This window comes from Balearica regulorum, chromosome 7, assembly GCF_011004875.1.
Source record: "Balearica regulorum gibbericeps isolate bBalReg1 chromosome 7, bBalReg1.pri, whole genome shotgun sequence".
NCBI classification, from domain to species: Eukaryota; Metazoa; Chordata; class Aves; order Gruiformes; family Gruidae; genus Balearica; species Balearica regulorum.
In genome coordinates, this window is record NC_046190.1 from 28,305,014 (window position 1) to 28,330,868 (window position 25,855).

Here is a 25,855-nt window from a genome sequence, read left to right on the forward strand (position 1 = left end):
GTTTTCACGTTGTCCTGAGTATAATTATCACTTTCTAGGCTGAAATGTTCTACTATGGGTAGCTATTTTATGTGTTATTTATTTTGAATGAACAGTGTGTAAATTGAGTAAAATGCGTGGTGTGGGTGTGGGGGGTACAGCGAGCTAGGTTGTTGAGAAGTGTAATTGAAGAATGAGTGGCACATAGGTAATATCTAAGAGCACATACATCTAGAATTTGGCATTTATTTTTGGAAAATATTTATGAAGTTGTACTAGATTTTGCCTTTACCCTTGCTGCTGCAGAGAGGCTGATATATATTAGCTGTAGAATTACAAGGGGACATTTTGAACTGTTCGTTTCATAGACAGTTGTTCAAGAACCAAACACCTTAGTGAGAGGGAGAATTTCCTTTGCAAATTCATGATATATTCCTGTTACTTGTTTGCAGCTTTCAGAGCTTTCATTGAATTTGCTTCCTGGTGAGAACTGATACTTAGTGTACAAGGAATTTAGTAGTGGTATTACCTGTGAAACTTTAGGGGCTTAGAAGGACCTACTCAAAGAACCACATGCAAATCCTAATGCTGCAACTTGAGCTAAACAGAGTTTTCTAATAGAATTCATACACAGAACAAATACAGAGGAGGAAAGAATGAAATATTTTAATGTGCATCTTGACCTCTGGGAACCAAGAAGAGCTAATGTACAAAGATCTTTAAGTCTACCAGTGATAAGTAGTTACCAATGGGGTGTAAAACACAGCATCTGTTTAACATAGCAGAACACTGCCAAACTGTTGAGGACAAATAACTTCCCTGCTCTAGTCTGGAATATATCGAACAGCTTGAGCCAAAGAACAATCAGCTTATTGGCAGTGGGTGGAAAAAATGTACTTGGCTTTCCCCTCATATAAATAGCTGCGAGGAATACAGTGACATGGATAAAGAAAAACAAACAAAAAACCCCTGTAATAAAAGATGCATTGATTTATATCCATTGGGATTGAGAGTCGTTCAATCTCTCTAACACTGTCTAAAAATGAGACAGATTCTGAATATGTTCAAAACCAAAACAAAACAGCAAAACCCTCTTGAAACAGGTTAGTTTAGTTGCAATTACTATACCCACACTTGGATGCAATGAAGAAATGGCAAATGATGTACACATAGCCACCCAGTGAAGATGCTAGAAAATTGCCAACTCTGACATCAAGTGAGAGAAAGATGGTGATTAACACCACATGTCATACCAAAAGGGTATTTTTTGCATTCAGGATGAATCACAGGACAACAATGTACAACTTGCCTTTTACCAACTGAGAGAGATGAAAGATAAGAGAAAGTGAAGACAAGAACTGGTAAACATTGCAAGGACAGAGAATAGATACTAAACTTGAGGAGTGCAAAGGATAGAGATTTCCTAGGTTTTATTCCTTGCTGACATAGAGTGAAGACTTTTATTGTTCATTTAGTTTAGTCTTGAAACTTGTTCATTTTCCATGAAATAAATAATTTAAATAAATAAGTGTTGCTCTCTTGAGAAAGAAGTAAAAATAGTCTTGTTAATATATTCATCATAAGTGCTGTACTTTTTAAGGAGGTTATTGTACTAGGACAATTTTGATGAGAGAGTATTGTAATTTTATTTTTTTCTTCACAAACACAGTGGCATTTCTTCTCCAAATAGAAACCTTTATACATTGCAAAAGCAAAGTTAGTATCTCTCCATATGCATCTGAAAGAGTTACACGTAAAGCCCTCCTCTCCCTTTTATACACGCCTTCTCCCCTTTGACTGAATTATTCCTTGATCTTTCCTATGCATGGAATGTTTTACTATAAATCTCTCTGGTTTATTTTTGGCAGATCCTAGGATCATAGGATAAATCACGTTGGAAGGGGTCTACAAAGGTCTCTAGTTCAACCTCCTACTCAACACAGGGTCAGCTATGAGATCAAACCAGTTTGCTCAGAGTTTTATTTGGTCTTGTCTTGTAAACCTCCAAGGATAGCAATGGCAAAACCTCTCTGGGCAACCTGCTCCACTGCTTGGCTTTCTTCGTGACAAAAAACTTACTTTATACCTAGTCTGGACCTCTTTTTTTTCTTCCCCCCCCAACTTATACCTATTGTCTCCTGTCAAGTACCACTGTAAAGAGCCTGACTCCATCCTCTTGATAACCTTCTCAAGGACTATTCCTTATCTTAATATTTTTTGTTCTCGTCCAGATTTAAAAAACAGCGTCAGGGTTCTTCTGACCTACGCCTAGATTGTAGCTATTATACCTCTCTCCTGTCTTGAGCAATTGACTTTTCCACTCTTTGTCACTTTTAGTAAGCATTAGTCTTAAAAACAGACAGCTTTACTGCTTTATGCTTCCTTCTTTAATCTTTTTTGAAGTATCTGGCACTTTGCAGGCACTACAGAAACCCCAAAACATTGCAGCCTGAACAAAGGTGTTGCCATAATTTCTAGACTGTCTTCTACCTGCGTTGTCTTCCTTTCTGACCAGTGACTCAAGCTGATTACATTGCTGCTTGTGCAGCAGTGCCTGATTTTAACTTAAAGCTTCAAGAGGAGCATTTGAGTGTGTGTCAGGCCTAGCTCGGGCATATTTCTAATTGGGCAGTCACTATTATTTATTTTTGTGCTGCTTGATGAACCTACCCTAAGCTTATGACGAATTTTGTGTAATAGTAGGGCAACCAAGCTCTAGACAAAAACAGCCTTAACTGATAGCGAGGACATTTATGTTTTCCTATGTTTCCACACAAATGAGGGAAATAATTATAGAAATGTCTTGCCCAAGGTCATGCAGGTGGGAATTGAACCTAGCTCTTCAGACAGCGATGCAAATACTGCAGCCGTACCTGTACCCTTCCCCACCCACTGGCCCCATATTCAGCCTGGTTCTTGCTGATGAGCATCAGAATGTTTTTCAGGGTGTAACTCTCAGCAGAGTTTTGTCTGTGTGCCTGTGTGAGAGACACTGAGACTCATGGGGTGGTGTAGCTGCCTCTACTTTCAACTTCTACCTCTCAATCTTTCCAAATTACTCTGATATTTCATGACTTCCAGTAAGGGTCTTAAAATCACTGATTAAAAACCTCAGAAAGGAAGCACCAGTTGTACAAATCCATCTGTTGTATGAAAAATGACCTAGTATGACAAAGAATCTAGTATTTCTTTTTTTGTCTCTGTCATATTATTGCTGTCGTCTTCAAAATGTCTTGTATTCTGTGCCTGCTGAGATAGCAGAAAGTCCTGCAATGTTGATGGTGATTTCTTTTTTCTTATCATAAAAATTAAGAATACTATAAATTGTGCAGTAATGATATGCAAATGGGGTAATGTCTTTTAAACAATTCCAGCGGCAAATGATAACAGTAAAGGTTAGGGCTATGCATGATTCAATAACATGCTACTTTCCACATAGGTATCATGACTGAAATCAAGAAACTGGAAGTCAGGATATCTCTTAGGGGGGTATCTGTTAAAATAATGAAACAAAAGGGTGGCTCACAAGATTAATAATGGCATAAAGAATCTTTTTTTTTTTTTTTTCCCCTCTGGTTATTATGATGAAAATTTGTTACTATCTGACAGCCATTTGGCTCTTCCTGTTCAATAAACTGATGGCTCTGGCTGGTGACTTGTGGGCAGCTGTCCACACCGTGCAGCTGGTGCACTCTGACAATAATTCAGTAAGGCCAAGTTTTGTATGGGTGTAGATGTGCAGTGCTACCCTTGTGCTTAAATCTGTCCCCTTGTGGCCATGATTAATGTAATTTGGCTGTCAGAGCTGTGGAGGCAGCTTGCAATGATACTACCCTTGCTGTACTTGTTTCTGCTTTAATGGAGTGGTTCAATTTCCATGGCTGTATTAGTCTGGCATCTTTCTCAAGCACAATAAAAATTCCTTGAAGATGCCACATGTGCACTTTTACTTAATTACCAAAACAATATTTCTTAATTAAAAAAAAATAATATTATATTAACTGACTTCTCATATAGTGTGTGAGCTGACACAGTGGGCAGGCAATTAGTAATTAGTTGCAAAAGTCAAAAGGTGCTTTTAAAAAGAAAAACAAAACAAAAAAACCAAAAAACCCCCAACCAAACAAAAAACCCCCCTGAAATCTGCCAAAGCCACCTACTGCTCTAAATCTTTGGGACATAATGTAGTGTCATGCAGAGATGCCTATACTGGCTTTGCCATTTTGGCAAGGTGTTTCTCAAAAGGATTAATGAACCTGGACGGAGGAGTACATTAAGGCAGGTGTGTTACTTTACTGGCTGGCATGTTTAGGTTAGTTTGGGTATCTCTGCATAGCATTACTTTATGTGGTACTGACAGAGCATGATACATCTAAAGTATAACTTTTTGTCAGACCGGACTCTTGGTCCTCTTGTGTTTTGGCTTGGTTTGATGTTCTACTGCCAAGGGATCTGAGTTACTCCATGTATGATAATCTGCTTGAACTCTGGAAATCTGAATGTTTAGGTCTTGCTTGCACGTCTGGCATCATATCTTCTGCATGTGACCAGCCAAGTATGGAAGCGAGATCAGCAGTAGAAAGCCCTTTTCCTGCATATGTTGAATGTGTCTGGCCTCTCTGCCCTTCTAAGCTTTTATTTCAGACCTTTGCCTTACAATTCCTGTATGTCTAAAGTAAATAGAGGGAAAAACCTTCAGCCATACCACCCCAAAATTAGCTTGGCTTTTCTCCAAACTAGCCTGTGTAGCATCTAGAACTCCTCCTAGGAAATCCAGAGAAAGCGTTCCAAGTCATGCAGAGCATTGATAAGCTGGAACCATGCAGCAGATAGGCACGGGCAATAAACATCTCTCACTTGTCCTATTATAAAGAGAACTTTCCTGCAGACAGGAAATGTGGTTTCAAAAAATAGATCTTAGAGTTTTGAAATAGGGATTTGCCTATCCCACATAGGGACCCCGGGCTACTAAATATTGTGGGAGCTGCTTCTGTTTAAAATCCCAATGTTAATTCTTGACTGAAAAAACCCTCCATCTTTCCAAATCAAATGCCTTATGAAAATAAAAAAAAAATATACCTTATAGTAATGCTGGTGAAGAATGTCTGTGAAAGCTACTGTTAATCAATACTGCATAAGCTGATGGACAGTTAAGATCCTTTTGAGAGTTTTTACACCCTTGATAGTTTTTAATCCTGGAGTCTGAGTATCACCTCATACTATGCAGTTACAGCATAGTATATATCTATCTAAATTCTCCCTGAAGTGTTAAGTGGACATATTTTTTCCTTCACAGCAATCCTGAAAATGTAGACTGTGGTAGTGTTGAGAGCTGTCAAACTGCTATGTGGTCTGCCTGGGGTAGATGAAGTGAATCTGCTCTATGGTGTATTAGGCTTGTGAGCTATTTTTAAAATGGAAGCTGTTCTATAAATGTTTTAGGCATAATTAGAATATATTGGGAGAGAACTCCCTATGGAAATAGCACGGACCCTGGTTGGCTGGTGCAGGCTCTCCAAGGTGCTACCTGCCACAGACATATAAAAGGTATAAAGAGCTCAGTCAGCTTTAAAGGTAGGTGAAGTAAGCAGCTGCTTCTCCTAGTAAGGTGGTACGGCTTAGAAAGAAAGAAAGAAAGGAAATTTGCTCTGGTGGCACATTTGATATTTGCTGGCAATGAATATTTGCTGCTAAAGTTGTCAAAATGTTAAAGCTGATCTTTCTAACCCTTTACAGAGACTTGGGAAGCTAATAGGGGAGGGAAGGAGAAAACACTTAGAAATGTCTTCCTAGCAGCACCTGTCTCAACTTGGTTTTGCAGTATTTGTGGAAAAAGGAGAAGAGTGGGCTTAACTAGCTGAACACAGTTTATCTGTGGCTTCTTAGCTCTATCAAACCAATCAGATATGGATGAAAAATGCCCGATGGAAACAGGATTTATTGCAGAGGTGAAAAGAAATTGTAGTTGTACTCTGTAGAAAGAGTAGCGCCTTACCCTTCCTCCAGATAACACTAGTCTGTGTAAGCTAAATGGAAAGCACAGTTGTTTGATAGAAAAATAAGGAAAACAAGGACTTAATTTAATTCAATTTTCCCACTATAAGAATCTTCCATACAATTTTATCTCGGGACTCTAGCATCTTCCTCAGGTAGGAATGGACAGTGGAGTGGAAACGGGTAATTGTAGCGATCTAAAGTGTTGGCTGCCACGTGCCATGAGACTGCACTTCTGTTGAAGAGTTTCAGAGTGGTGCTAGTTAAGGGTTTGGAAGAAAGCCATTTTTGGAGCTAGTATAATACCTATGTGAAGTGGAAAGCAAATTTAGTGCAGGAGGTAAGACACTGCTTTGGCTAAGGAGATGAGATATGAATTAAAAAAAAAATCCTTCAGCTGGCTAAGTTGTTTATTTCTTTTTTTTAAGCAGGTGTCTGTACACATGCACTGTGGTTGTATTTAAATAGATCCATAAATTCTTTGCTTATTATATGACTTTGGGAAACTTCATCTGTCTTATTTGGCTGATATAAAGCTGAGCAAATGCTTAGGTGTTGAGAATAGTTAATCACCTCTTCATGTTTACCATGATCTATGGTCGATCATGCCCCAGATTTTCCTGTCCCTTTGAGATGGGATCTTAGTTTCTTTATCCTTAAAATGTGGCCAGATTTCAAATTAATAGTTTTGACTGATATTTGAAGTGCTTTGAAGGAAGTATGAAGATGGAAGTGACTAGAGAAGTGCAAACTGTTATTACTATTATACTTCAGCTAAAATTAAATTTTGCTCTGTCTAGAAAGAAAATCTGCCAAAGTTAATATTTAATCCAGTAGACTATCAGTAATTTATTCAAGAAATGCGTATGAACCACAAAAAACGTGCAATAGAAATGTTCAGGTGTTGAAGTCTGTGTAATTTAACCTTTATAAATCTTTACATTTTAAAGGAACCAACAGATTCATCATTAATTTTTGGATGTTGTACAGAACATTCTCTCCCCCTTTCCATCTGTCTCAGAAGATTATCTTTTTCCTTGCTTTTTTTTTTTCCCCCTCTTCAGAACAAAAATGCTAAGTAATTCTGAAGACAGGAACTGTATTTATAGTCCCCCAGTTAGCTCACTGAGAGAAGCATTAATGCAAATCAGTTTATGCCTTTTAAAGAATGCTGCAATCATGTGATCCCTTTCTCAGGCATGAAAGATAAAGTATATCAAATTTAGAGGCTCTTGATATAGGTTTATCCTCTTAAAAACCTTTGCTGTTATGAAATGAGAAGTATGCAATAAAGAAAAGCAAAAGTGATGGATTTATATTAGCTAATAAGCATGCATTTTAAGGTGTGTGGGGGGAAGCTAATAAAAACCTGTTGGACAATCCCCAACTCCTGACAATCACATCATTTGTGTAAAGTCTATGCTGCTATTTGTTAATATGGTTGCTATGGCAACTGAAAACCTACATCTCTTCAAGGTAAAATCAGAAGTGCAGTGAGTGTGGAAACGCCAGAACCGACTTTACACATACAGAAATGCATGCTTTGTCTCTTCTGCCTCTTCACAATAGATAATGACTAAAGCTTTCCTCTTCATTTTCTTTTCCATTCTGGCACTGGGAAGGGTAATTGGGAGTACTGAGTGGTAAAATGTGAAACCCACTGGGGGACTGAGAGACTACTACCTGCTGGACTGCCAGCAATTTCTTTGACAGATGGTATCAGGTCTCAAAAGAGTCTAATTGGCTTATCATAGCCAACGCACGTGTTACAAGTGCTTAGATAAAGCCAGCAAATACACATTAGCTTGATGACTTGATTTTGTAGCTGTGCTTTTAAAGAAAAATATAGGCAAGACAGTACAACCCCATTTGAAAGTGCTGGATTTGAGCTTCTTGGAGCTGCAATCCTTTGCTGGAGTCCTAGATCAAATTACAAAAACCGTCTATCCTGATCTTACAGGCTGGCACAACCTGTGCCTTTGCATGGGAAACTCCGTGCTGTCCCTACTACAGCCTGCTGCGTCACTGGTAAACTCCCGAAGCCTACGTGACTTCAGAGGAGCTGTCTCAAAAGATTCCTCTGAGGTAAATGTGTCTTTTATGGGTATTCCTAAAGAGCATCCATTTGAAAATCTTGGCATGTGTAACATTTAAGTACAACTCCTCTGGTCCTCTGACTGGCATGTGCACAGGGAAAGGCTCGACTGCTGAGCTGGCTGAGGAAGTGACAGGTGAAAAGCAGCTGCTAGCAAGGTCCAGACTGGGGCGTCGATAGGATCAGCTTGCTCTAGTTTAACAGGGATTTTGGCTCAATGCATCAGACAAAAAAGATCATTTTGAAAATACAGGATTTTTCAGTTGTTTCCCATTTCAAAAGATGTTCTGAAGTTCAGCATCTGTGAGGACTCTCAGGGGTTGTTCTGAGGGTCAAAGGACTTCAGAAGTCCAAACAACGACTGATCTGAAGGTGGTTTTGGCCAGGGCATGTAGCAGCTGAAGTCATCCTACAGTTCTAGTCCACTGTCCCAGCTGGCACAGCCAAATGATTCATTGCGTATAAGGGGTTTTGGGAATTCTTTTTATGACCTTTAAAAACTATATTGGCCACTGTGCCATCATGAAGCTTCCTGTAGGTCCACAGTGTTGCCACAAAAATAGGAAAAGAGCTATCAGATCCTCCAGCTGGTATGTGCTAGATGCTGCCTTTGTTATTGGTCTGAGTGAAGATGCTAAGGAAATGCTGGTAGGTGGCCCATCTATGTGAACACAAAATGGGACCTATGTAAGGAAGGTTGGCATATCACATTGCCTCATTATCCTTCCTCACTAAATTGCCATATATATGTGTGTGTGTGTGAAATATATATTCATTTATAAATATATGAAATAGGCTAATTTAAGTTAAATCACTTGGACTTTTTGTTTTTTAAACTGAATTCAGAGGCACGTGTCTCATGGGATTTGTCAGGGAAGATCAGCTAATGTTTCTAAAGCATTGTCATGATCTGTAAAATACTCATGATTCATATACTGTAGTTTAAGGAAAGTCATGGAATTTGGGAAATTGTAATTTTGTGGGAAGTGGTATAGTCTCGTTAATGAGCTATATCTGTCAGTTTTAATGAGCACAAGGACTTTTCCCTGTTTCTTTCTACAGGACTTATCAACAAAATAAACCCATTGCTGTTCATAGGGTTTTCTGAGTAGTTCAGATTTACTGCAAGGCTGCTATTGAATATCCAGTGTTAAGAAAAATAAAACTGTCTGTAGTGAAAATATGGTTTGTCTTTTTCTCTCTCTCTTTTTTTTTTTTTTTTTTATTTCATCCATTTTTTCTCATGGTTCTCCAGATAGCAGAAGTGGTCCTGTAGGTGCTAGATGAAGCCGTTCAGTGTCTGTCTGTGAAACAGCACTGACTTTGCAGCCTATCAGTGCTTGTCAGTAGTCTTCCTGGACCTTCCACTCACTATGATTTGCCAGAAGGTGATTCTGGCAATTTTTTTCATGCAGCTGCTTAGTTAAGCTGGTTAGCAAAGTCTGCCTTTAGCCATAAAAATAAGCCATTAATTTATGTGTTGTGTAGTCTCCGCGTTTTCAAAAATCTTTATTGTCCTGGATTGAAACTGGTTTTTTTCTACTTCAGGAGCTCCAAAATGTGTGTCCTCAATAGGCAGCCTAACTTCACAAACAAAAACCCTCAGAGAAGCTAATTGTCTCTGTTTGACACATAATATGGCATCTAGGAAAGAGCAGCAAACATTAAAACACAAACAAAAAAACCCCACCAAACCCCAAACTCTTGTCAGCTTTTTTACAAACTTGTAAATGCAAGAGGACAAAACCCTGAATTTAAAAGAATCTATGGGCCTGTCATGTGCAGACCATATGGGGAGAATAATTCTGAATCTAAAAACAGAATTAAAAGAACTTTTTTACCTATGCAGTTATTGCAAGATTTGAAGGTCAGACACCTTCAAATGAGCCTGAGCACAGAGATGCTGCACCAGATGGCAAAAGGAAATTATCCTTTGGACAATGACTTTCAGAGATTCACTGGATTCATGTAGTAACTGTTAGCATACTGCGAACAGAGGCACAGAAACTGCTTTTGTTGACTTACACAATGAGATTATAGAAGAGTGGAGATTATAGAAAGGGAGCAGACCCAGGGACCTACAGAGTAGTATTTGTTGAGCATGATACTGAAACAGAACTGCCATTCAGTTCCACAGTTCCTTGTAAGGTTAGGCACAGACTCACGCATCTTTTGCAACGTTTGCTGCTGCTTGTGGGATAGGATTGTTTGTGCTTCTCCATGACCTGGTCAGCAGTCTATTGACAAGTAATATTCTTGGATATCTAATATGCTTGGATTTTGTGTTATGTTTCAGTTTACAAGGTGTTCTCAATTTGAACTTTGTTTTTTCAGATGCTATCATGGTAGAAAGCTACAAAAATATGAGTGTATATCAATTAGCTGCACTGTTCTTAAATTACTTTTTGTATGAAACCATGAGGTTTGCGGTTAAAAACTTGTATAGGTCCACTCTTCTGGAAAGAAACATGTATGCCAAAAGGTTTCTCTGAACTATTTAGATATAGGGAGAGCAAACAGTCTACAGAAACCAATAAAGTGGCACCCTGTGTCTCCAAATTAGCAAGCAACTAGAGTTTGATTAAAATTGATATTGGATTCAGCAAGTCAGAGAGTTCTTACCTAGTACAATCTATAAAATTAATCAGCCACAAAATACCACATGCAGATTGTCAAGCTCTTCATCCAAGAAGTTTTAGAAAATAAGCACAACTGGCACTTCAGATCCCCAGCACATATGAGAGCAATATGCTTCAGAGCAGTTTGTCACAAAACAGCATGCATATTAGCCATTCATTACTCATTAAGACTGCCACATGTGCAATAAATGCACATACATATGGTGCTATTCCTGGAAGTGCTGCTTCATTGTATGGATTGATTTTGAAGTCCATTGTCACTTAGAGTTCCCTCTATAAGTAAATGCCTAGATGAGTTCCTCCATAACTCTGCATCCCAGTAGAGACCTGGGTGGGAACAAAGTTCCTAGTCAGTGATCATAGGAAAAGAAGGTACGTGTTTCTCTAGTTGCAAAAAGCCAGATCTCTTCCAAGCACTGTTGTTAGGTACCCGTTAGTGTTCATAAACCTTCTTCCGATGTGCTATACCAGCTCTGCAGAATGAGGGAGTAGTAATCCTTGCAATTTTCAGCTCCAGGTAAACAGTCTTCACAATAGTACTAAAAATATCCATCCCAAGTTGCTCCAAGCCAGTAGCCTGGGATTTTATTTCCCAACCTCTCATTTATTAACCATGAACCTGTATCAATGTTAGATGGTCTGGGAAAGATAATTTATAGCCTTTTGTACTGGGTAGGGCTTTCTGTTACCATACTGTGGTGCTGAAGGAAAGGGACAAGCTTTTTTGTCCAGGTCTGCGATAGGTTCGTGCTGTATTATTTCACACTGAGCTTCTGAAGTAACTATGTCTGCAAACCAGCAAAATCCTGTGTTGCACTAATTGGCCTACTCCCCAGGTACACAGGGAAGTTTTGTCCCAGAGTTGTCAAAATCTGTTTTATAACCTTCTTGGCAGTTGCTAACATCCTTACACATTGCCGCAATCCCCAAAAGGGCTTTCCTGGACTGTTTGTGCAGTAGATGCTTCTCTGGACATCCTTATGAATTGCTGCTTATGCTGGCTGCAGTCAGCAGGATCTCCCTTAGTCCATACACCCAGCCTTCTGGAGAGGCATCCACAGGGGATGTGACCTCAGTGAGACTGAACGGTGGGGTGGATAGGTATATAGTTTACCCCCATTCAGAATGACGCAGAATAATGTTGTTCAAACAAGTTTATAATAAAATATTTTGAAGTAGTCTTGCAATACTGAGAAGGTAGTAATGAGTGTTGTTTTTTGTGGAACCTCCTTTCTTATTGCTCCAGTCTAGTCCTTTTGCTCAGGTGATTCTTTAAGTCAAGGTTGGTTCATTCATTACTAGAAAGCAGTGTTTCTTTCTCCCCAGAGTTTAGTTTCTAAGCCTCAGAGACACAGCATTGTAAGACAGTAGATGGCTAGAATTGATTTTAGAAAGTTATTGTTCAAGGTCATTGTTTAGTATGTTCCAAGGTTGCTACATCATACTTTTTTATAATTACAGTCTCCACTTCACCAATGTATTTTGAATGTTTGGGTGACTTGAATTTAAGTAGGGTTTGGTTGCGTATGTTCTTTTTTCCTTTTTTTTTCTCCTCCCCCAAACAAAAGCAATTCCATCTGGCAATTTAATTGAGAAATTAATTACAGTAGATAGCTAAGGCTTATACTGAATGCCCTTTTAGTATAGAGTGCAGTTATTTGTCTGAATAGTGCTGCATGTTTTGACTTTAAAAAATTTGGCCCTCATAGTTAATTTATAAGTTCTCATTTGTGCTCAGGCTTCAAATGAGTGTTAGCAGATGTGGGCAAGAGGAAGGAGCTAACCACTGTGCAAGTTTGTGGCCCATACTTGGTGACTTCCAGCAAGATATATCATTACCCTCAAGAATTCTTGATTAAAAATCACTCCTCTTTTTGGGTCGGTCAGCAGAACATTGAATCTAATTTTATACCAGTGCTGACCTAATTTTAGGAAACTAAGTTCCTGCGGGGCCTGTATTGCTCCCTAGCCTATTTTCTGTGAGCCCCTCTTACAAGGGAATAGCTGAGGCTGGCCTTGGAGTCTAAAAACCTTAACCAAAGGCAACACTTACAGCTGTTTTCATGTATGCTCTTCGTGCTTGCATGAGATGTACCCTGCTGTAACCTTTCCTTTAAGGGTTTGTGTAGGCAGTGGTTATCGTGGTTTATTGCTGCTTATGGTTGTAGCAAGGGATAGAGCACCAAGGGAAATCAAATTATTTGAATTCCTTTCAATCAAATACATTTCCCGGTCTTGCTTGTTTTGAATGCTACTTTCAAGTTCGCTTGAGTGTATCTCATAATGATGTGAAAGTTTAGGCCTATAAATAATAAATTAAATACATCAGAGCTAACTAAACAAAAGGTTTCTAGGAAAGGCAAGTGATTTCATTCACTCACATTCTTATTTGCTGCACAAACATTTATACAAATAAGGGTGTGTGTACATGTTATCTTCAACCATTTTTCTTGGGTTACAGACAATCCCTTTTTTTTTTTTTTTTTTTTTTTTTTTAAACACTGATGATTCCTGAAGCAATAGCTGGAGAACAGAGTGAGCTTAAAGAAAGAAAGTGCTCCTTTCAGGGAAGCTTGGCACACCACCATGCCTGCCTCCCTTTGACAGAGCAAAATGAAATGCCATTGTTCGGCTATTGCTTACACACTTTTCCTGTTTTAATGTACCTGAGTTGTTGCTGTGAATAGTGTCCATTGTCTGTGATAAGCTGTGAATAAGGGATCATGAAGTTGTGGCTTCCTGGAAAGGACCAGAATTAATCTTCAGAATTCCTCATCCTTTCTAAAAGGCTTTCAGACAATTTGAAAACTGACAAGTGTGAGCATTGTTAAAATTCATGCAGCTTGGAAAAAAGCCCTGTTGGATTGTCCATTTAAGCACATTTTTAGGCTGGAAGCTTTTACTAGCTAGTTACAAATATATTGATTTTTAAAAAGAAATTATTGACCTTTAAAACCCTGGTGTCAGCTACTGCCTGGTTTATTGGAGATGTTTAGTTATTTATATTCACAGAAGCCTAGGTAAGAGCTGGCAATTTTGAGTCAGACCCTAAGCAATGATCAGAAGCGATGGACAGGTGATGAAAGCACTGTATTTACATGAAATAAAATTACACAAGACTGCAGAAGGTTGAGCTACCCCTTAAAGGACATCGGTCTGCATTCCAGAGCGGGGGACCTTAAACTTTTCCTCACTTCCACTCCTTCTCTGGGACAATTCTCATACCATCTACACTTTGAAAGAGTTGGTTTATTCTTCTCTTCTGTGCCTGTCCCACACATGCTGTTGTAACAGTTAGTAATAACCTTTTTTAGTAATATTAAGCCCTACCATCTAAGCAGTTTAGTACTCGCAGAAATGTGTGTGATGGTAGGTTTCTGATGAGGGCTGAATGTATGTACCACTAATTGTCATATTTACCAGAGGAAGACTGGGCTATTTCTGCTGTGTCTTGTTGTATTTACATTTTCACCTCAGAAAAGAAATTTTTTCGTAAGTTCAGGCAGAGAAACAATTTTCTGGCTGTCAAAACATATCAGGAAGCGGTATATGCGTGGGATATTAGTTACTGTGAGTTAACTACAGATTTGAGGATAAAACCAATGCTGTTATTTAGCAACTATAGATTGATGGTAAATTAAATAATATATATTGCATTGTTTTTCTATTGATCTTTCTTCTGGTTTTCCCTATTTAAAATGCTCAGTTAATATCACAGAATTTCCCATCCCCAGCAGGTTAACTGGTGTAGAAGGCTTGGCTCTAGTATATCTGAGATGTTCAGTGAAAAGAGGTTGTCATGATTTAGCACATCTCTGAGTCACGACAGGTTAAAATCAAATCCCTACTTAAATCTACAGGTTTCAGTTTTTATACTAGTGGTATACTAGCACCTACATTTCTTCCCTTCTTTATTTCTTTCTTCAGCAGACTACAGTTTTCTACTATCTAAGTATTTTTAAGGAGATGTTCACACCATGTTCTTTGCATTTCAGTGGTTATTCCTAGGTCTTTTCTTTCTGTTGTGCATCACAAAATCCACTGTCCCATACCTCCACCGTCTACAAGTCTCTGCTCATTCTGGATGCCCACCCTTGTGTACTGGCAGTAGGAGGCTAAAAGCCAGTGTGGATTCTGCTGCTTTGACAATTTATGGATACTGAACTGTCCAACAGAAGGTTCAGAATTCATATTCCCTATCCCACTGCCACAGAGAAAATCCATTTGTTCTGCACTGCTTCAGAATGATGCTTGACAAGACTATGAAAGATGTTGAATTGATTTTGAAATGTACTATAAACTAATGTCATAGTGACAACCATCTTTTGCTATGGTATCTGTTCTCTACCACCCCCCACCCCATGCCCACACACTCCCCCAGCAGGCATTACCTCTGCTTCCATTGCACAAGGGTTATGAGCTGAAGGAGCACATGCTTTGTCAGAAGGTTTGGATCCAAAGACATGTGTTTTAGCTCCTGCCCACAGTATGGGACCATAGGACAACCCTGGCTTTGAGGGAGATGACATCTGTAACATCACCTATGTATTCTATTTGCCCCTTTATTTCATTCCATTTGCATTTGTCTTCTTTTGTATTCATTTGTAACTTAATCATTATTTCTTTACTGGTTCTTCCCTAAATCCATTATAAGTGTTGAGAGTAACAGAGGGGAGCAAATACTTTTTCTTTTCCTCTTTTCCTTTCTTCTCATTTCTTTCCTTCATTTTCCAACATGTTCTGTCTCTCCCTTTCTCCCTCAACTGAGTTCATTTGATTCATTAGCAGAAGCAGTGCTGCAAAGCGATTTTTCAGGCAGCAGTAAGGAGCGCAGAGAATGGCTGAGGGAATTGAGGAGTTTTCTCTGTCAGTAAATCCTACCATAGTGCTGCACAGGGATATTAGTCTCTCCTGGTCCTGTTCTTTCCTGCTGCATAGAAGCCATTCTTTCATTTTTTTGAATCTTTTATGGTATGTATGCATTTGGCTCCAGAAAACTTTATACAGTCCCTTTGCAAGAAAGTGCACAGAGGGAGTTAACAAATTTACCTTTACTGATAAACATTTGATTAATGTTAAATCTAGCAGATTTTCCTCTTTCCCCATTATGGTATCTAGGAACAATATGCTGAAGGAAAAAATACGTTGTTCAGGCAAGAGAAGAAAAAAAAAAAGTAATAATGTGATGTTGCTGCAATTCTCCTGGGACTTCTGGAATTATTAACAACTTTTTATTTTTAATAGCAAGTGGTAGAAGTGCCTGTCATCTGTGTTAGAATTCAACTCATGTTCTCTAATTACTTTCCCTTTCTTTTTTAAGTTTCTCTTAGCTTTCTGAGAGAAATGCATTTTGAGATTAAATTGCCATGCTTAGACAGGGTGAACGTGTTGCAAGGTAGGGGGCTTTAGCTGCCTTGAGTTATGTGCAGGCAGCAGAAGGGAATGGTCCCACTCTGTTGTCATCAGCAGTTGTAAGGTCCTGCACTCGCAGCCTGTATTATCATTTTCAAGATCTGAAACTATTTTTATAACAATAGACTACTACCTACACAAGATACTAGGCTTGACATAGGTAAAATTGGATGAAATTACAGGGTTACTGTGGCATGGTGAAAGTCAGACTCAATTATTCAGTGGTCCCATTTGGCTTTAATATTTATGGATCTTTCTGTTAGATTTTTTTTCTTCCTTCATAAAACTTCATTGCAAGCACAAATATCCAACTTAATTATTTTCAACTCCTGAGGTTTCAAGCCCATTAAACAGCAGAGAGGCTCAGTAATTGTTTTATTACTAATACTGAAAGCATAATAATACTAGTGGCAACAGAGGATAGTGAGCAAAACAATGAGAAAAATGTGAAGGCATAAATAGCATTATTAAAGCTGTTTCACAAAAGATAAACACGACTGTCAGGTTAATATTTCAGACTACAGATAACAGTTGTAATTAACTCTTTCTTCCATTTCCCTGGTGAAGAAACTAGCTGTAGAATTATTTGGTTTTCTTAGAAGTGCAAGTCTTTCTGTATTGTTTCCTTTCCTTTCAAATCATTTAGCAGCTATAATGAAGTTAACAACTGTAACATAGTAGATGCTTTCTGCAGTTCCTGGTAACATAGAGGTTGTCTTTTTTTTTTTTCGCCTAATATTTTGGTCAGTTCCCAGTTCTGTCCTGGCCTCCAAGGGCCAGTAGATGGGGTATGCATGGTTCTTGATGCCTCCTGGTGGGATAAGGCATTGCTGTGCTGCACACCACCGCAGTGGTGCCCCCATGGTGTGTCCTGGCATGGCAGGGTCTTATGTGTTTTATTACCTGAACTGTGTCCTGAGGTTTTATGGGATAATTTCTAGTTTACTATACATTCAGTATAGTAGACGTGATATAGTGGTGATGGTAAAGTTGTGAAGATGTGGTTGTAAGCAAGGCAACATTTGGAGGTGCTTTAGGAACTGAAGAAAGGCTAGTCTGCTCAAAGCTTCCATGTTTGGGTTTTTTTTCTATTTATGTGAGGATGCCTATTTAAATTTATTATTTCTAGAGCCTTGCCTCGAAGATTTTCAGATGTGATTTGTGAAGCTGCAGTTGTATTTCTGTTTTGAGAGTGGTTTTATTGCTTCCGTAGCATCTGGAACTGTTATGGCATCATACGTGGACATGTATGGGCATACGGCACACAGGTTCATATGATTTTTGAATGTTTTATCTTTTTAAATTTCATGACAGAACTTGTAATGTTTAGGACCTAGAAAAAAAGTTGAGTCCTTTCATTGTAAAAAATGGAAAGAAGTCGGTAACAGAGAGTTATGTATCTCATCTGCTGTTTCCACCAACCACTTTGTTTCTGCCCTTGTACATCTTTATGCATTGGTCTTATCCCATAAAATTCCAGTATCTCTGTAGTGTGCAAATTTGTCCTTAGCTATATAGTTTCAAGTAGTGTGTGGCTACAGGCTCCAAGCTTCCTTATAAATCAACAATCTGAGTAATTTTGTTAGTAAAACCTGCTTCTGGATGGCTTTTACTCTGGTTGCTTCATCCTGTGGATCATGGTATTGTTCTCTGTGTAACCTACAAATCACTTGGATGATACATGGTTTGCTAAACGTTACCCAGCATTGCCAGTGCCCTCAGGAACAAGACTATTTTTCTCAAACACAGACCATTAACGTGACAAGGTTGGGAAAGACACAAGGAGAAATAGGAAGGAAAAACTACATGGAGCTTGTTGAATATAGCCAAAAATTCAGATTGTCTAAGATGAATTTCAGATGTCTCATCCACTGGAACTGCTGTAGAGAATGTATTCTTTGCTCTCAGAAGTGTTTCCCTTTGAACTGTTATTAGTTTATTCATACAAATCATCTTTAACGCAGCATTCCTAAACTAGCCAGTAACTCAGTAATGAAATTACCTCAAAAACTGAAGAGAATACATGCCTAGCATACTTAGTTTCCTCATCATTTTGGAAATTTGAATTACAATAAAAGGAAAACAAACAAGTAAGCTGATATTGTGTGAAAAAACTTTTCACATGTTAATGAAATGAACGAGAAGAAAAAAGTATTTTTCTGTTGTTTCATTTGTTGAAAGACATCAGTTTTCACAAGTCCAAATTATATGACAAAGCTCAAAAGTATGGGAAAAGCTACTTTGTGGTGAACACAATATTGTTTTTATTTTGCTTAAGCAAGAAAGAACTAAAATGGTGCCTTGGAAACTGCACCATCTGTGTTTTACATGGGAGAAAACACAGAGCACTGTTTGGAATAAATAAATAAAGAAATAATACAGAGGAATTAGTTCAAACAAAATAATTAAATAGAAACTGAAAATTGCTGACATTATTTTAAAGAAGTGCCTGTTGAAAATTGTTGTGATTGAAGTGGATATATTACCTTGTATTTAGATTAGGTTTTGAGACTACTTTCACACATGTATCCTGAGATACACTACAGATTTCTTACATAATCCTTTATGGTTCAGTTGGTCGTACTCTTCACTGGTGTAGGTGGTCAAAGGTTCAAATTCTATGGGACTGAAAATGCTACAAGAGTGCAGTCAAGTTTGTCGAGGAATACAAAGATTGAAGGCAAAGAAAGCAGTAGTCCCTCTCCAACAGATTAATTCATCCCTAATTTGCAGGATGTTTGAAACCAAGACTTCTTTACTCTGAGGAAGGAAAAGTGCTCTCATCAAAAAGTAGTGTCTAATCAGAAGGGTTGGATGCCTGTTTCACATAGCATACATACCTTACTTTCATCCCTGTGAACATCCTCGGTCTTAGACTAAGATTAGATTTGATCTTAATTGGTGAGACTACGTTACAAGAAATTCCTGGAAAGCAATATAGCAAGTGTGTGAAATGTTTCCTGTTCTAAAACTAGTGCCTGGGTACAGTTCAACTTAAAATACCATTTTAATGATGATTAATAGAACTGTTCAAAATGTTACCTGTAAGTACTCTTTGTTTACCTTTTAACAAAGTATTATGCAATGAGGAGGAGGTAATCTTGACTCTGTTCAGTGTGCAATGACTAGAGCTACAGCTGCCTGAGTTACGGTGACATTAATAGTGAATCATAAAAGTGGCTAAGTGTGTTTTTTGCAATGGAAAATGAAATTTTACCCATCTTTGCATGCCTACATGCAGGAGAGTATGGTTTATTGAGTAGTTGGGATGAATTTGATACCTTTCTAGAGGTTGTTATCAAGAGTCGGTATGTTCTGGATGTGTAAAACCTTGTTGATTTGTTTAGAGCTCTTCATCTTTGTATAGGGTTTTACTTTCAAATGAAATCTACAGAAATTAGTGAGAACTGAAGTGAAGCAGCTTCTATTTTAGCTGATTTTTTGAGCTGAAGAACTTGGCTGAACCTTCACCTTTTCAGAATGTAACCAGTTATAAGACTAAATCCACTTAACTAACCATAGCTAAACTTCTGCCTCTCCTAACTTCAGTTTGTGGAGGTGAACTGCCAAGAGGGATGTGAAACTCAGAGCTGATGGGATCCCTGGGCACCCCATCAAAGCAGGTGCCTCACTCCAGTTAGGTGGTTTGTGGCTGGTTTCATCTTTGTAGGCTCAATCAGAGCTCCAGAGTTGAGCATCTCTGTATCTTAAGGAGGTTTCCTACTGATTCCAGTGTAGCAGCTGTGTGTCTTATGCCCCTTGAACATGTAGTTACATTGATAGTGGATGCTCTATTTGGAGTAAGATAGGTAGGACAGTAGGTAGTACTGCACTAGCTGCTCTCTAGCAGCGTGACTGATTCTCCTCTTCTTGTCCTCCCAGCTCACCGGTAAATGAATGACCCAAGAGCCTGATCATTGCCTAACGGCATTGGAAGTCCTTGTTTGTTTATTTTAGAGAAAATATTACAGCGGAAATGAAGCTTCACAGAAAGGCCAGTGATAACCCCATACAAGTCTTATTACCTGGACTGCAGCCAGACCATTTTTTCAACAGTGTTATTAAATGCCGTACTTGTCCTTAATAATCCATGTTGCAACAAAGAAGCCTCAAATTAAAGCATATGTGTCTGCTTTACAAACAGCTCTTTGCACATGTGCTGACTTTGCAGCTGCTTCCTGCAGTCTTTGACTTTTGTAATTAGGACAACTGGCAAGTCCAGCTAATGATATTAAACTGACTGGTCCACCAGTCTAGAATGTCATTTATCTCAAGGGTTTAATTTGCTGAGTATGGGGCAGCACAAAACAAGGTTTGCATGCGTGATGGATGTAACTTGATTATTTTTTTTTTTTAGCTCTTGTTGCTAAGTTACAATAAACTGTTATCACAGTAGATAGTCTGCATTTAAATGGACGAAGATTCCACCTGAAAAGAGCCGTATTGATGAAAACTGATAATATACTCATGTCTCTGAAGAGAGGAAAATAAAATAAAGACCCATCTTGTAAACAGGATAATTTTGTATTCTAGACATTATCCAGACAGACTCAAAAATAGCTGTTAAGACCCCAGAGACTATGACATGTGCTACAGTAGCAAGTGACTAAGAGCTTGCGTACAATAAATAGCTACTAATTTAAAAATAAATAGTATGAATATTTTCAAGTGCTTAAAGATGGAATCACAATGATCTGTTTTCTGAATTGCACTTTACTTTCCCTGGGAAAAAATCTGATACTCCTGCAGTCAGGTATCATATCTAAATGCTAATAAAAAAGATAACTTTAAAAAAAAAGGTACTGAAGTCTCTGCAATTGTCCAAATGATTAGAAAAAATTTTAAAGCATAATGCTGGTAAACACCTTCCAGTTTTATCAAGTGGAAAAATGTACCATATTCTGATGGAAAATGAGGCAGAATCTGTGCTGGCACATCAAGACATCATCCTACCTCTTCCTGAAGATCCGTACCAAAGTCCTTTAAGTTCTCTGAAACAAGAATCTGTTTTCCCCTAATCTATTTAAAAGATTGCATGGAGGGGCAGTAACTAAGGGGAGTGTCTATTACTGCCATCTTTGAGTTCATTCCAGAAATATTCATGCTGGGTCAACAGACTGTGGGTCTTGGTGACTACCTGGAAGCTGAATGGTGTTCAGTGTTAACTGCTGATACCTGTTTGGTCATCTCTGTAGATGTGATCAATGTGGGGAGCTGTCAGTGTCTTTGAATAGAAATTCCTTTTCGTAGCAATAATGTCAGGGCGGTTCTTTGTGGGTTTAAAAGTCAACTCTTAATAAACTGATTGCCAGTACACAGGAGGGCTGAACAAATAAGATGTATAAGATATTGCAGAAAAATATTGTATAACGTATGAGAAACATAGGTACATCCAGTTATAATTGCAACACTTTCCACAGTACAGAGAACATGTAAACCAACCCAAATGTCTTCCCTGCAGTTAGACCATTAAAGATCCAAAGGTATGATTGTGCCATCCTGCAATGTGCACTAGCTAGTCCGATACTCTCTTTATAGATTTAGAAAAGCATGATGCTGGTTTAATTCTAAAGGTGTCACCCTCTGAAATAAGCCATTTGGTAAAAAGCATTGAATTGGCAGAAATGAAGCTGTAGATGTTCAGTGAAATCTTGTCATTAAAATCACAACTAAAAACTGTCAATCAGCACCAGCAGAAACCTGCTTAGATAACTCCGCTTGAAACACTGTACCTCCTCAGAAAATGGAAGGAGGGAATTTTGTCAGGATTTCAGAATTGGGAGAAGAAGCTTCTCCCTTGACTTTAAATTGCTGTGCCAGAGACATGTACTGTCCTTGCAAAAACCTTCCTGCAACACTGAATTTTTGATTCACAGCAGAAAAAGCAGAGAGTGGAATGCAGACAGAATATGTAGTGCAGCGCTGCCGGTGCTTCTGCAGACTTGTTCTGGTGGTTTCAGTGAGCATTACTTTTGAAAAGCCTGAAAATGGATTGTATCTATATGATCCTACGAGAATCCCTCAGAGGGAGGGGAAATGACAGGGAAGCGTTTCTGTGGACTGTGGAATTTCAACTCATTAAAGTGATGAAACAACTGCTGTGGGAATGAATCCGCACAGAGTCCATGACGGACGCCTGATACGCTGTATTCCCAGCGGCAGAACACAAAAGCGTGCCTGATCATTTAGCAATATTGAGAAGCTTCTTGTATTCACAGGAGCAGGTGGTAGTGCTGCTGTAAAAGTTGCATTAAGGGGAGAAAATGCAGTCACCAGGCTATATTTTGACCTGCCGTCTCTCCCCCCGGGTGTAGCTGGATGGCACGCACAGGGTTAACGCCAGAAAGGCACACTGGTGGCATGTAATGCCAGGTGTTCAGACACCCACCGAATTAGTTCCAGTGCCAGCTTTTGTACACAGCTTGGCACCCTCAAAGCGTCGGGCAACTTTAACGTTAAAAAAGGCTTTTAAATCACTTACCTTGATCTAGTCCAGTGTAGCTTTTTGGTTGTTCTCCGTCCACTACCAGAAAAAGAGAAATTAATGCCAGATTCCAGTGAGTCATCCTAAATGACAGAGTAGGCTCACTCTTTGCACCGGCTGCTGGCTGCCTCCGCTGTGTGACAGCTGCCGGCTGGCTGGGGAACAAGCGTGTCCCATTCTGCAGCCTGCGGCAGGGGGAGAGGGGAAGGCAGCGCCAGGAAGAGGAGGTGGGAGAGAAAGCTGGAGAGAGGGACCAAGAGAGAGGAGAGAAGCGAAGACAGGAATATACCATGTGGCTGCGTGCTCCCCTTCTCTGCCTGGTGCTCAGCCTTGCTACGCGCTGCCGAAAAGTTACTTTTAAATATGTGATGCACTCCCTGATTTTAAAGCCTCGCCACTCCTGCCCTCTTTTTGGTCTATGCCCGGAGGAACTTATCAGCATTTTGGCGATTACATTATCATCTCTCTCTTTCGGAGGCTTGCATGGATGCTGTGCACAGAATATGTTGGGTAAAGGAAGTCTGTCTTGTGACTGTGTGAAAAGTAGCACTTTTGGTTTCTTGCAGTAATTTTATAGGCTGTTTATCTGAGAGTGGGAAACCAAGGGCAGGGCGCTCATTCTGGCATCGGAGCAAAGAAATAGAAAAAGATGTTGGGGAGCGCATAATCATATACAAGATTGTTGGAAAGGAAGACATTTCTTGGTTTTTCTTAACAGAAGGGAAGGTTGAGATAATTTCTGAGCCCCTGGTTTATCATCCTTGAATGTGTGTCTGCAGATCAGAAACTGGTACCAGAGACAAGGCCCTTCATGGGGATCCCTGAAATAATTCTCAAGAGGAAAAAAGCAAGCTGTTGGAGTGGGTAACATTGCACAAAATGTCAGAAATTTCTCTGGGGAAACACTGCTAGTTTCTAATCACCCCAAGTCTCCAAAGTACAGGTTAATAATTTCATTACACTCATACCCTTGTACGCCTTTGTTTATATGCATATTTTTTTAGGAAACTAGTACAGGTCAGCTTCACAAAAGTTGGTGATTGCTGTAAATTCTTTAGTGTCACTGGGAAAGAGGAAGAAGTGTTTAGGTTCCCACTGTTTGCTAAGTAGTTCTTAGCCTCTATCAAAGGGTAAGTCAGGAAGGCTTTTGTGGGTCTTTTGAAGGCTCTTTAATAAAATATTTGTAGCAGAATCTTAAGAAAATCGAAAGTGCTACTACTTCTGTGTGAAGCTGTGTTCAGATGCTCTGAATATTTGTCAAATTCATCTGCGTCTAGAAAGGGTGGTGTTTCATATTTTATATTCCTGCAGTGTGAATGTGAGAGGATGGTCTTAATCCTGATTAATTGGCACATTTCCAAAGAAAACTAGGGAAAGAAATACGAAATAACAGCATAAAGGTGGAAGACCTAAAATATGTGTGCATTCTTGGTTAGAAAACTGAATGTACGATAATTTCGCATCTACTCCAAATGATTGCATCAGTTAAATATCCATTAGGTGTTCTGCCTGTGTTTTCCTCTGCAGAGTACTGAATGACGTTTTCTTCTTTTCTGGTGTTATTGGCTAGGGATGGTCCTGTGAGAATGAGATATGAGCTCTTCAGATTTTTTTTTTTTTTTTTTAACATTTGATTTAATTATATATAATTATGACTTTGCTAAAGATACTAGGGATTTACCAGACTTGTAATTTATAATGAAGCAGAACAGCAGCTCATATTCAAGAGCTTATGAAACGTTTCCTTAGGCTGATTGCAGGCAAAAAATCATATTTTGTGGGGGTTTTTCCCCTGTAAATTTGAACCACCGCAGCAATTTTTTTTAATCCTTAGATTTCCACACCTAACGTGGCATGGTGTCATGAATGGCATATACCTGTGAGCCATGGGCTGCTGTGGAGTGTAAGGAGCTTACTCCTTCAGCCTGTGGGTGAACAGCATGAAGAATATCCACAAAAGTGTTTAATTTGAATTCCCTGTGGACATCATTTCATTAGCAGAAATAGGTCTTTGGTACTATTGGGTAGTGACCATGGAGAAGTGCATCATTAGAGAGAATCATCTGTGTGAAGATGTCTATCCAGAGTTTCGCCAGGTCTCTTAGAAGTCAAACAGAATTATACACGAATTCAGGATTAGCTGTGTAGTAGACCTCAACTGAAAAATCGTTGAGTGGGAGAAGAAACAGACTTTGTGCCATGGAATACATGTTCTGTAGGAAGGACTCTGCTTCAGACACCCTGCGTGGTACTGGAGTTGTCCATTAAGATTCTGTACTGTTGAGAAGACAGCGTGGAGAGGTAATGTATGGACAGATCTCAATGACAGAGGGTGTCACAAAATAATGAAACACATTTGTCTGAAGTGACAGACAGTGGCAGATGAAGCTGGGTATCCGCATTAGGGTGGGAGCGCAGAGAGATGCCCAGGGGTGTCTGGAGCCAGGCCTGAAGGTGTGCTGGGAGTCTGGGGGGGCTGACACCTAACCACAAACAGGCTGAGGAGCAACAGTGAAATAGAAGGATGCTCATCCTTGGATACAAAACTAAAGTTGTATCAATTATCCGCTGACGTTGACTAATATTTTGTAAGACTATTCTCCTAAACTTTAATAATTCCTTTAGTAAAATTGGTCTAGTTGCTGGTTGTTCCCCTTCTGTCTACTTGGTATTGCATAGAGGATGCTCAGTAACCACATGAACTCTTTTCCTATCAACAAGACATGAATATTAATACCAAAATAAACATGAAAAATGTTTTAAAAGCAGGAAGGACTCACTTAAAGTCTGTCTGTCTTTCTATAGCCTTTTCCTTTAAATCTCTGAGGGGATACTATATTAGTTCTTTGCAAATTCTGTTCTCCGTTGATATTTGACCCAATGTGAGAGTTTGTCCCCAGTTTGGCTGGGGGAGGTTTGCTGCTACTGTTTTGGCAATGAATGCTTGTAGCAGAGTAGCAATATGGAGTAAATTCTAATTCCAATTACACTTGTACAGCTTGATATTAGAAGAGCTGCATGAGTGATGCTCTTTCTCAGCCATCTTTTTTTTTTTTTTAGTGGTACCCATGACTTTTTGTAAAAGCACTGGCTGATGACAGGAATGTTATTCTCTGGAGAGATTGGTTGACATACTTTTTGGGAGCTGATGATGAAGATTTGGGTATGCAGAATAGTCCTTAGGATACCAATTGCCAAAATAATTGGAAGCCTTTGCTCCAGAGATAATGAGCAGGTCAAGAATTAAATTAA

The 25,855-nt window shown here is 39.0% G+C and overlaps 1 protein-coding gene across 2 annotated transcripts in view; it reads right to left on the reverse strand.

Annotated features, from left to right (window-relative positions):
• The window catches only part of RASGEF1A (RasGEF domain family member 1A), a 170,520-nt gene extending 147,404 nt beyond the window's left edge, over positions 1 to 23,116 (reverse strand). Inside the window, exon 1 of one of the 2 annotated variants that reach the window (XM_075758670.1) lies at positions 22,601 to 23,116. The gene's annotated coding sequence lies outside the window, so the exon portion shown is untranslated. The remainder of the gene's footprint in view (positions 1 to 22,600) is intronic. The other variant, XM_075758673.1, reaches the window with a different exon arrangement.
• Positions 23,117 to 25,855: the final 2,739 nt, after the last annotated feature.